The sequence below is a fragment of the Rhinopithecus roxellana genome, chromosome 15, assembly GCF_007565055.1.
Source record: "Rhinopithecus roxellana isolate Shanxi Qingling chromosome 15, ASM756505v1, whole genome shotgun sequence".
NCBI classification, from domain to species: Eukaryota; Metazoa; Chordata; class Mammalia; order Primates; family Cercopithecidae; genus Rhinopithecus; species Rhinopithecus roxellana.
The window spans coordinates 333,999-347,064 of NC_044563.1; positions in this window are offsets into that span (position 1 = coordinate 333,999).

The window sequence follows — 13,066 nt, forward strand, 5'->3', positions numbered from 1 at the left end:
GACCACCCCCAGCAACAGGGCCCTGCCTTCACCAGGATGGTCTGGGCTTCATATGCAGCCTCCAGGCTGGGCTGCTCTGCTCCTGAGGGTCCCAGATGTACACCTGCTTCCGCAGTCCCCTCCCTGCCCACATCCCCCAGCCCCATTTAGAGCCCCCCCGACCTGCTATGCCCCACTCTGCCTGCTGGACAGCTGAGGAGGCCCCAGGAAGCCAAACCCCCAGACTCCAGCCCCCAGATCCCAGCCCTAGGCTTCAAACAGGCTCCCACCCCAGGAGCCCTGAGTCCGAGGTACCCTGGCCCCAGCTGTCTGCTCAGACCTCTGGACTTCCGGAAATTACCCCCCTTTCTTCCAAGGGGCTTCCTGCCACCTCCTGAGACCTCCCTCAGGAGCAGATGGGACCACCAACCCCACTGGCCTGGTGATGGGTACAGGGTCACCTGGCATAGGGTGGGCTGGCTGTGTTCCCTCTGGCTAGCCGCCCCAGGGGTGAGGATTACCCCCCTTCCTGCCCTGAGGGCATCACTGTTGGGGATCTGTGGTGTTTTGAGTGCTGCCCATGGCCTCCGGAGGCCCCAGCGGCAGCCCTGTGAGGCAGGCGTGGATAAGAATGACCCATAGACAGACCAGGTCACCTGCTCGAGGCCTGAGTTTGGGGCAGGGGCCGGGGTTAACATGCAATCTCTCTTAGTTCCAACGTGTCTCTAACCACTCACCCCCTACCCAGCCTCCCTACCCACCTCCCCATCAGGCAGGTCCACAGAAAGAAAGAGGGTCTGCTGGTGCTGGCCCCGGTGGGACCCGGGTTGCCAAGGGTCTGGCTATGGGTGTGGGAGAGTCCACACTGGGTGAGGAGGGAGGGCGGGGCTTTGAACCTCAGACCTCAGGGTGGGTGGCCTGAGCTGCCAATGGGGCCGCCAGTAGCCACAAGTAAATATCTCCACCAACAAGGCCCATCTGTCTCCAGACAACCATGTCTTTGTGGCACTCGCTCCCATTCTGTCCACCCCCACAGCTGGCCCTGTCCGCCCATTGCCCAGTCAGGCCCCGCAGGACCCAAGAGAGGCTTCCCATGCCATTTAGGAAGGGCTGTCTCTTCTTTTAAAAAAAGTAACAAAACGGTTGATTTCCCAAGAGGCTGACACAGCAGCACGTGCGGTAAGATGTTCCTCACACCTGTGCGGATGCCGCGGCCCCAGCCCAGGGCACCCGTTACCTGGGAAGGTGGTGAGAATGGTGCTGGGAAAATGTGTGGGGAAACACAACAGGGACCCCCACTAACCCCACAACGCTGAACCAGCCCCAGAAGTACTAGACGTCATGAGAGGCAAAACGAATGAGTTCACAGAAGATGCCAGGATATCCATGTGACAAAGGGGAAGAAGAATTTTCTGTCCAAAACTTCAAAAGCAGTGGAGGCCGGGTGCGGCGGCTCACGCCTGTAATCCCAGCACTTTGGAAGGCTGAGGCAGGTGGATCACCTGAGGTCAGGAGTTTGAGACTAGCCTGGCCAACATGGTGAAACCCCGTCTCTACTAAAAATACAAAAATTACCCAAGCATGGTGGTGCGTGCCTGTAATTCAAGCTACTTGGGAGGCTGAGGCAGCAGAATCACTTGAACAACCCAGGGGGCAGAAGTTGCAGTGAACCAAAATCATGCCCCATTCACTCCAGCCTAGGCAAAAGAGCAAAACTCCGTTTCAAAAATAAAATAATAACGATTTTTACAAAGGAATCGATGAGTTTGATTTTGGCAAAATTAAAGACTTGCAGCCAGGTGCGGTAGCTCACACCTGTAATCCCAGCACTTTGAGAGGCTGAGGCAAAAGGATAGCTTGAGCCCAGGGGTTCGAGACCAGCCTGGGCAAATGGCTCGACCCTGTCTCTACAAAAAAAAGTTATTCGGACGGGAGCGGTGGCTCACGGGTGCGGCGGCTCACGCCTGTAATCCCAGCACTTTGGAAGGCCGAGGCAGGTGGATCACCTGAGGTCAGGAGTTTGAGACCAGCCTGGCTAACATGGTGAAACCTCATGTCTTCTAAAAGTATAAAAAATTAGCCGGGCATGATGGCAGGCACCTGTAGTCCCAGTTACTCAGGAGGCTGAGGCACAAGAATCGCTTGAACCCGGGAGGCAGAGGTTGCAGTAAGCCAAGATCGCGCCACTGCACTCCAGCCTGGGCAACAGAGAGACTGTGTCTCAAAAAAAAAAAAAAAAAGAAGAAGAAGAAGAGAAGAAAAGAATTATTAAATTAGCCAGGTGTGCTGGTGAGTGCCTGTGGTCTCAGTGCCAGTGCTACTTGGGAGGCTGAGTGGGGAGGATCCCTTGAGCCTGGGAGGCAGAGGTTGCAGTGAGCCAAGACTGCACCACTGCATTCCAGTCTTGGTGATGGAGCGAGACGACTCCTCAAAAGAAAATAAAAAAAAAAAACACAAAAATTAGCTGGCACAGTAGCAGGTGCCTGTAGTCTCAGCTACTTGGGAGGCTGAGGCAGGAGGATCACTTAAGCCCAGGAGATCGAGGTTGCCGTGATCACACCACTGCACTACAGCCTAGGCAACCGAGCGAGACCCTGTCTCAAAACAAACAAAATGTATAACTATTATAGAACTATGCTCTTTAAGTGTGAAAGCGCTAGCTCCCCAGACAGCCACGAAGCCACGGGTCATTGACACAGCCAAGTGGGCGCCACTGCCGGAGCCGGAAGCCGCCGGAGGGTCCTCGCAGGACCTGAGTGGGCGCCACTGCCGGAGCCGGAAGCCGCCGGAGGGTCCTCGCAGGACCTGAGTGGGCGCCACTGCCGGAGCCGGAACCCGCCGGAGGGTCCTCGCAGGACCTGAGTGGGCGCCACTGCCGGAGCCGGAAGCCGCCGGAGGGTCCTCGCAGGACCTGAGTGGGCGCCACTGCCGGAGCCGGAACCCGCCGGAGGGTCCTCGCAGGACCTGAGTGGGCGCCACTGCCGGAGCCGGAAGCCGCCGGAGGGTCCTCGCAGGACCTGAGTGGGCGCCACTGCCGGAGCCGGAACCCGCCGGAGGGTCCTCGCAGGACCTGAGTGGGCGCCACTGCCGGAGCCGGAACCCGCCGGAGGGTCCTCGCAGGACCTGAGTGGGCGCCACTGCCGGAGCCGGAAGCCGCCGGAGGGTCCTCGCAGGACCTGAGTGGGCGCCACTGCCGGAGCCGGAACCGGCAGACAGGAGGGCTAAGGGTGGGCGTGTGGAAGGTTTTGGGTCTGGCTTAAGGTGAGTCTTTAGCAGGCGTGGTTAGGACTGGGCATGTTTGGGACGGAATTGGCTCAGGATTGACGGATTTATGAAGGGTTTGGAGGGAGTCTGGAGACTGTGAGCCCAGCTGAGCTCTCCACTCACAGGTCCTAGGCAACGACTCTCAGAAGTTCCCAAAATAAGCCACTCACAACCTCATCTTCCTGGGTAAGTTTCCTCGTATGTTCCACAGCTCAGTGGTCTACTCTTGTTTTATGTTTTGTTTTGTTGTATTGTGTGTGTGGTTTTTTTTTGAGACGGAGTCTCGCTCTGTCGCCCGGGCTGGATTGAGTGGCCGGATCTCAGCTCACTGCAAGCTCCGCCTCCCGGGTTCACGCCATTCTCCTGCCTCAGCCTCCCGAGTAGCTGGGACTACAGGCGCCGCCACCTCGCCCGGCTAGTTTTTTTTTTTTTTTCTTTTTCTTTTGTATTTTTAGTAGAGACAGGGTTTCAACGTCTTAGCGAGGATGGTCTCGATCTCCTGACCTCGTGATCCTCTCGCCTCGGCCTCCCAAAGTACTGGGATTACAGGCGTGAGCCCCCGCGCCCGGCCTGTTTTGTTTTGTTTTTGGGGCAGCCTCTCGCTCTGCTGCCCAGGCTGGAATGCAGTGGGGCAACTGGGGTTCACTGCAGCCTCGACCTCCTGGGCTCAAGGGATCCTCCCAGCCTCCGCCTCCCAGAGCGCTGGGATTATAGGCGCGAGTCACTGCACCCGGCTCCATCTTTTTTTTTTTCCCCCAAAATTGGCTGTCAAGAACAAGGATAATTGGAAAAAAAAAAAAAAGGAAAATTTACCGTCTTTAACCATTTTCAGGTGTACAGCTCAGTGGCATTAGAAAGTGGAAAAACTCACACCGTGTTCCCTCTGCTCTCACTGCACAGCAATAATCAGCACAGAGAACTTTTGTTTCTCCGCACACCGAGCAAGCAGCCAGCTCCGTTTTCCCGCACACCCAGCAGGCCGTCGGCTGTTTCTCCCTCTCACCGAGCAAGCCCTCAGCTTTGCCACGGACACCGGCTGGGTGTTCTCCCTTTCAGTTCGCTTCCGATGCTGTCTACCTGCAGTCAGTTCGCTTCTGAGGCTGTCTGCCTGCAGTTAGCCCCAGATCCACAGGCTGGGGGCTCAGTCCCACAAAACTGCCCCACACTTCCCACCAGTTGTGAGTCCAGGCCTCTGGAAGGTGTCACCAAATGGCATTAAGTTGGGGTTCCCGCCACTGCCCTCTTTGGATTTGATTAATTTGCTAGAGAGGTTCACAGAACTCAGGGAAACACGTTTACCGATTTATCACAAAGAATATTTAAAAGCAGAGAAAGACAGCCAGATGAAGAAACGCACAAGGTGGGGTGTGGAAGGGCTCCTAGAACAGGAGCTTCCGTCCCCGTGGAGTTGGGGTGCTCCACCCTCCTGGCACGCAGAGGAGTTCCTGTTCACCTTCCTGTTGGCCCCCATATGTTCAGTTATCCGAACGCTCCCCAAGCCCTGTCCGCCTGGGACTTTTGTGGAGACTTCATTGGATAGGCATGATTGACAGCCGTGTACAAATGGGACTGGACCAAAAGGGTGTGATCTAAACCCAGCAGGGCCTGTCTGTGCAGATTCTTCCTGGCCTCTCTGTGCAGCATTCCTTCCCCCAGGGTGTGGGGCAGGGCCCCTTCTGAAATGGGGGTCTTGTGGCCCACAGTCAGACAAGGTAGGTCAGAGAATTTATTTATGGCCAACTCCAAGACAGAAAGGCAAAGGGAGGTTAGAGTCCAATTTTTAGTTTTTTGTTTGTTTGTTTTTCCTTTGTGAGACAGAGTCTTGCTGTGTTGTCCAGGCTGGAGTGCAGTGACGTGATCTCGGCTCACTGCAACCTGCGCCTCCTGAGTTCGAGTGATTCTCCTGCCTCAGCCTCTCAAGTAGCTGGGATTACAGGCGTGAGCCACTGTGCTCTGCTAATTTTTTTGTATTTTTAGTAGAGATGGGGTTTCGCCATGTTGGCCAGGAGCAGTGCCAGGATGGCGGCTCGCTGCAAGCTCCGCCTCCCGGGTTTACGCCATTCTCCTGCCTCAGCCTCCCGAGTAGCTGGGACTACAGGTGCCCGCCACCTTGCCCGGCTAGTTTCTTTTGTATTTTTCAGTAGAGACGGGGTTTCACCGTGTTAGCCAGGATGGTCTCGATCTCCTGACGACGTGATCCGTCCGTCTCGGCCTCCCAAAGTGCTGGGATTACAGGCGTGAGCCACTGCAACTGGCCTATTTTTAGTTTTTTTGGCTGGCTTTGGGGAAAAGTGGTTCTGGTTTCTATGGGAGAAAGAGGAACCAGAGACAGAAGGGCAGAGAGAAATTTTGCTTCTAAGGCTTAAACCGTGTCAACATTATAACGAGACTGTAACAAGAGCTGTGGGAGGTAGAAGGCAGGAACCCTGCATAAAAACCTCTGTGGGGCTGGCAGGTGTGCTGGCTCACGCCTTAATCCCAGCACTTTAGGAGGCTGAGGTGGGAGGATCACTTGAGCTCAGGATTTTTTTTTTTTTTTTGAAATGGAGTCTTGCTCTGTTGCCCAGGCTAGAGTACAGTGGTGCGATCTTGGCACACTGCAACCTCTGCCTCCCGGGTTCAAGTGATTCTCCTGCCCCAGCCTCCTGAGTAGCTGGGATTACAGGCGCCCGCCACCACGCCTGGCTAATTTTGTATTTTGGTAAACAGGATTTCATCATGTTGTCCAGGCTGGTCTCGAACTCCTGACCTCAGGTGATCTGCCCTCCTCGGCTTCCCAAAGTGCTGGGATTACAGACATGAGCTGCCTTGCCCAGCCGAGCTCAGGATTTCAAGACCAGCCAGGGCAACATAGTGAGACCTCGTCTCCAAAAGCTATATATACACCTCTATCAATACATGGATTGATCAATCTATCTAATCTGTATCTATATTTGCCTATCTCTGTATCAATCTACCTGCCTATGTATCTATGTCTTTGTAATCTATATCTGTCGCTCTATTATTTATCTAATTTATCACAATATCACAGGATTAAGTATACTCGTAATGTTGTACAGCCATCATCACCACCGTCTCCAGAACTTTCTCATCTTGCAAAACTGAAACTCTGTCCTCATAAAACACTCACTCCCCATTTCCCTCCTCAGTCCCTGGCACCCACCATTCTGCTTTCTGCCTCCGTGGGGCCACTCTCTGGACCTCAGATGACCGAATCGCACAGCGCTTGTCCTTTCGGGACTGGCTTGTTGCACTCAGCGTAATGTCCTCAAGGTTCATCTGTGTTGTAGCCTATATCAGAATTCCTTTTATTTTTTTATTCTTTTTTATTCTTTTTTTTTTTTTTTTTTTTTTTTTTTTGAGATGGAGTCTCGCCCTGTCACCCAGGGCTGGAGTGCAGTGACTCCATCTCAGCTCACTCCAACTTCTGCCTCCCAGGTTCAAGCGATTCTCCTGCCTCAGCTTCCCAAGTAGCTGGGATTACAGGTGCCTGCCACCATACCCAGCTAATTTTTGTATTTTTAGTAGAGACAGGGTTTCACCATGTTGGTCAGGCTGGTCTCAAACTCCTGACCTCGTGATCTGCCCACCTTGGTGGGCTCAGTGACTTATGCCTGTAATCTCAGTACTTTGGGAGTCCAAAGTGGACAGATTGCCTGAGGTCAGGAATTTGAGACCAGTATGGCCAACATGGTGAAACCCTGCCTCTACTAAAAATACAAAAATTAGGCTGGGCATGGCCGGGCGCGGTAGCTCACACATGTAATCTCAGCACTTTGGGAGGCCAAGGCAGGCAGATCACAAGGTCAGGAGTTTGAGACCAGCCTGGCCAACATGAGAAAACCCCATCTCTACTAAAAATACAACAATTAGCCAGGCATGGTGGCACACACCTGTAATCCCAGCTACTCGAGAAGCTGAAAAAGGAGAACAGCTTGAACCTGGGAGGTAGAGGTTGCAGTGAGCCAAGATTGTGCCACTGTACTCCAGCCTGGGTGACAGAGCGAGACTGTCCACCCCCCAAAAAAATTAGCCCAGTGTGGTGGTAGGCACCTGTAATCCCAGCTCCTTGGGAGACTGAGAGAGGAGAGTTACCTGAACCCGGGAGGCGAAGGTTGCAGTGAGCCAAGATCATGCCACTGCACTCCAGCCTGTGAGACAGAGCAAAACTCTGTCTCAAAAAAAAAAAAATTAAAAAAAAAAAAAAAAAAAGGCCGGGCACGGTGGCTCATGCTTGTAATCCCAGCACTTTGGGAGGCCGAGGTGGGCAGATCTTGAGGTCAGGAGATCGAGACTATCCTGGCTAACACAGTGAAATCCCATCTCTACTAAAAATACAAAAAAATTAGCCAGGCGCGGTGGTGGGTGCCTGTAGTCCCAGTTACTTGGGAGGCTGAGGCAGGAGAATGGCATGAACCCGGGAGGCGGAGTTTGCAGTGAGCTGAGATCACACCACTGCATTCCAGCCTGGGCGATAGAGTGAGACTCCGTCTCAAACAAAACAAAACAAAATGGGCCGTGGTGGCTCATGCTTGTAATACCAGCACTTTGAGAGGCCAAGGCGGACAGATCACCTGAGGTCGGGAGTTCAAGACCAGGCTAACCAACATGGGGAAACCCCGTCTCTACTAAAAATACAAAATTAGCTGGGTATGGTGGCGCATGCCTATAATCCCAGCTGCTACTTGAGAGGCTGAGGCAAGAGAATCGCTTGAACCTGGGAGGCAGAAGTTGCAGTGAGCTGAGATGGCGCCATTGCACTCCAGCCTGGACAACAGGAGAGAAACTCTGTCTCAAACCAAAAAAAAAAAAAAAAAAAAAAGAATTCAAGGCGAGTCCATAATGTGAAAACAAGTTTATCAGTCCAGGCACGGTGGCTCACGCCTGTAATCCCAGCACTTTGGGAGGCCGAGGCGGGTGGATCATCTAAGGTCAGGAGTTCGAGACCGGTTTGGCTAACATGGTGAAACCTCATCTGTACTAAAAATACAAAAATCAACCGGGTGTCGCGGCGTGTGCCTGCAGTCCCAGGTACTTGGGAGGCTGAGGCAGGAGAATCACTTGAACCCAGGAGGCAGAGGTTGAGGTGAGCTGAGATCGCACCATTGCACTCCAGCCTGAGCAACAAGAATGAGACTCTATCTCAAAAAACAAGAAAAAAAGAATAAATAGAAAAGTTAATCAGAGAAGTAAAGAAACTAAAGGACGTCTACTCCATAAGCAGAGCAGGGACATGGCGCATGTGCCACTCTACTGAGCATACTTAAGGTTCTTTCTTGATTACATGCTAAACAAGGGTGGATTATTCATAGTTTTCCAGGAAAGGGGTGGGCAATTTCCAGAACTGAGGGTTCCTCCTCTTTTAGACTGTATAGAGTAACTTCCTGACATTGCCATGGCATTTGTAAATTCTCATGGCCCTGGTGGGAGTATCTCTTAACATGCTAATGCATTATTATTAGCATATAATGAGCAGTGAGGACAACCAGAGGTCACTGTTTTTTTTTTCCTTTTTCTTTTTTCCCCCGAGGGGGAGTCTTGCTGTGTTGCCCAGGCTGGAGTGCAGTGGTGCAATCTGGGCTCACTGCAAGCTCCGCCTCCCAGGTTCATGCCATTCTCCTGCCTCAGCCTCCCGAGTAGCTGGGACTACAGGTGCCTGCCACCTCGCCTGGCTAATTTTTTGTATTTTAATAGAGGCAGGGTTTTGCCATATTAGCCAGGATGATCTCAATCTCCTGACCTCGTGATCCGCCCGTCTCGGCCTCCCAAAGAGCTGGGATCACAAGTGTGAGCCACCACGCCCAGCCGACCAGAGGTCACTTTCATCACCATCTTGGTTTTGGTAGGGTTAGACTTCTTTATCATGACCTGTTTTATCAGCAAGGTCTTTGTGACCTGTATCTTGTGCTGACTTCCTGTCTTGTCCAATGACTAAGAATGCCTGACCTCCTAGGAATGCAGCCCAGCATGTCTCAGACTCATTTTACCCTGCCTCTATTCAAGATGGATTTGCTCTAGTTCAAACACCTCTGACACCTTGGCCTCCAAAGCACTGGGAATCCAGGTGGGAGCTGCCACACTCTGTATATGTGGGCCTTCTTTCACTCACCACATCCCTTGGGAGCCATCCCTTTGTATAGTCGGCAGTGTTCCCCTTTGTGGAGAGGCTGCTCCCCTTTGTATGGTGGACAGTGCTCCCTTTGTATGGTGGGTAGTGCTCCGCTTTGTATACTGGGCAGTGATCCCTTTGTATGGTGGGTAGCGCTGTCTTTGTGGAGGGGCTGCAGTTTGGCCCATTCTCCTGCTGATGGCCATTTGGGTTGTTTCCAGTTTGGACCTTTTGTCAGTAAAGCCACTATGAAGATCTGTGTGCCAGTCTTCTTGTGGATAACTTTTTATTGAGGAGTGGAACTGCCAGTTCCCACGGTAAGTACATGCTTAAGTTTATGAGAAATCATAGGACCATTTTCCACAGCTCATTTTGTTCCACTTTCTCTTTTCTTCTTCTTCTTCTTTTTTTTTTTTTTTTTTGAGATGGAGTCTCGCTCAATTGCCCAGGCTGGAGTGCAGTGGCACAATCTTAGCTCACTAAAACCTCCGCCTCCCAGGTTCAAGCGATCCCCCTGCCTCAGCTCCTCTAGTAGCTGGGATTACAGGCACATGCCACCTTGCCCGGCCTTTTTTTTTTTTTTTTTTTTTTTTTTTTTTGAGACAGAGTCTCACTCTGTCGCCCAGGCTGGAGTGCAGTGGCGCAATCTCAGCTCACTGCAAGTTCTGCCTCCCGGGTTCACGCCATTCTCCTGCCTCAGCCTCGCAAGTAGCTGGGACTACAGGCGCCTGCCACCTCGCCCGGCTAATTTTTTGTATTTTTAGTGGAGAGAGGGTTTCACCATGTTAGCCAGGATGGTCTCGATCTCCTGTCCTGGTGATCCGCCCACCTTGGCCTCCCAAAGTGCTGGGATTACAGGCGTGAGCCACCACACCCGGCCTTTGTTCCCCTTTCATTCCCTCCAGCAGCACATGGGTATTCCTGCAGCTCCACGTCCTCACCAGCACTTGGTGTTGCCAGTCCTTTGTTCTCACTGTGATCCATGTGGACAGATCTCATGGCAGTTTTCATTTGCATTTCTCTGATACTGTATACCACCAAGCTTGTCCAGCCCTCAGCCTGCAGGCAGCATGTGGCCCAACACGAATTCTCAACCTTTCTGAAAACATGAGATTTTTTTGCAATTTTTTTTAAGCTCATCAGCTATTGTTACTATATTTACATGTGGCCCAAGACTGTTCTTCCAGTGTGGCAAGGGAAGCCAAAAGATGGCTACCTGCTGGCTAGGCGCAGTGGCTCACGGCTGTAATCCCAACATTTTGGGAGGCCAAGGCGGGCGGATCACGAGGTCAGGAGATCAAGACCATCCTGGCTAACACGGTGAAACCCCGTCTCTACTAAAAATACAAAAAGTTAGCCGGGCGTGGTGGCGGGCGCCTGTAGTCCCAGTTACTCGGGAGGCTGAGGCAGAATGGCATGAACCCAGGAGGTGGAGCTTGCAGTGAGCTGAGATCGTGCCACTGCACTCTAGCCTGGGCTACAGAGTGAGACTTCATCTCAAAAAAAAAAAAAAAAAAAAAAAAAAAAGATGGCCACCTGCTCTATACCTTCTTCTGTGATGTATATTTCCTATTTTTGCATTTCAATGGAGAGAAGAAAGTCCTCTCAACAGCTGCTGAAACAGGTGGAGAAAAACTACTTTCCATTTCCAGGTCACAGAGACAAAAATCAAGGGGGCCTGGCACGGTGGCTCATGCCTGTAATCCCAGCACTTTGGGAGGCCAAGGTAGGAGGATTGCTTGAGCTCAGGAGTTCAAGACTAGCCTGGGGAATATGGTAAGACCACATGTCTACAGATAATACGAAAATTAGCCAGGCATGGTGGCGAGCACCTGTAATTCCAGCATTTTAGGAGGCTGAGGCTGGAGGATCACTTGAGGCCAGGAGTTGGAGACTAGTCTGGGAAACATAAGGAGTACCTGTCCCTATAGAAAATTTTAAAAATTAGCGAGGCACAGTGGTGTGCATCTGTAGTCCCAACTGCTCAGGAGGCTGAAGTGGGAGGATTGCATGAGCCCGGGAGGTGGAGGCTGCAGTGAGCCATGATCACACCACTGCACTCCAGTCTGAGTGACTGAGCTAGACCCTGTCTCAAAAAAATAAAACAACTGGAGTGGCCTCAAAGACTCTTAACATAAAAGCTGAAAACCAAAACATCTTCAGAAGACATCATAAGAAAATATTTTTGACACTTTGGAGCAAGCAAAGACTTCTTAGAGAAGATACCGAAAAAGGAGTAAATATAAAGTTAAAACTTGATACATTGAACTTAATCAAAATAAAAAGCTAATTTTCAGGCCAGGCGCGGTGGCTCAAGCCTGTAATCCCAGCACTTTGGGAGGCCGAGACGGGCGGATCACGAGGTCAGGAGATCGAGACCATCCTGGCTAACACGGTGAAACCCCGTCTCTACTAAAAAATACAAAAAAATTAGCCGGGCGAGGTGGCGGGCACCTGTAGTCCCAGCTACTCGGGAGGCTGAGGCAGGAGAATGGCATAAGCCTGGGAGGCGGAGCTTGCAGTGAGCTGAGATCCGGCCACTGCACTCCAGCCTGGGCGACAGAGCGAGACTCCGTCTCAAAAAAAAAAAAAAAAAAAAAAAAGCTAATTTTCATTAAAGACACTGCTAAAATGAAAAGGGAACACATACTGAGAGGAAGTATTGGAACCACCTTTGCAAAATTATAACTAAGGAAATTATGACAGTGAAAGATAACAGACAACCAATTCCATCTTGCTTGTAACCGTCAAACGGTCCTTGTCCATTACTGGCCAAGGGCCAAACAAGCCTTGGGAAGGAATTTATAGTTTAAATAATAGCCGTTCCCCAAAACTAGAATGTTCTTGTAAAATGAATGAAAGGCCATCAGCCACCAAGTTAGGATGACGGGGGCTGGAAGTCTAAATATTACCAGCCATTATTCCGGAGGTCATAAGATTTGCAACTTCCCCAGTTACTTGTAAAGATACCAACACTGTTGTGAACCTAGGGTTGGCTCTTTTTTTTTTTTTTGAGGCGGAGTCACGCTCTGTCGCCCGGGCTGGAGTGCACTGGCCGGATCTCAGCTCACTGCAAGCTCCACCTCCTAGGTTCACGCCATTCTCCTGCCTCAGCCTCCCGAGTAGCTGGGACTACAGGCGCCCGCCACCTCGCCCGGCTAGATTTTTGTATTTTTTAGTAGAGACGGGGTTACACCGTGTTAGCCAGGATGGTCTCGATCTCCTGACCTCGTGATCCGCCTGTCTCGGCCTCCTAAAGTGCTGGGATTACAGGCTTGAGCCACCGCGCCCGGCCTTTTTTTTTTTTTTTTTTTTTTTTTTAATGGAGTCTCTTCCTGTAGCCCAGGTTGTACAGTGGGACGATCTCAGCTCACTGCAACCTCCACCTCCTAGGTTCAACCCATTCTCCTGCCTCAGCCTCCCAAGTAGTTGGGATTACAGCTGTGTGCCACCACGCCTGACTAATTTTGTATTTTTAGTAGAGACGGGGTTTCGCATGTTGGCCTCCCTGGTCTCCAACTCCTGATCTCCTTATCGCCTGCGTGGGCCTCTCAGTGTGCTGGGATTACAGACGTGAGCCACCGCGCCGGCCTAGAATTTGCCTTTTTTTTTTTTTTTTTTTTTTTTTTTGAGACGGAGTCTCACTCTGTCGCCGGGGCTGGAGTGCAGTGGCCGGATCTCAGCTCACTGCAAGCTCCGCCTCCCGGGTTCACG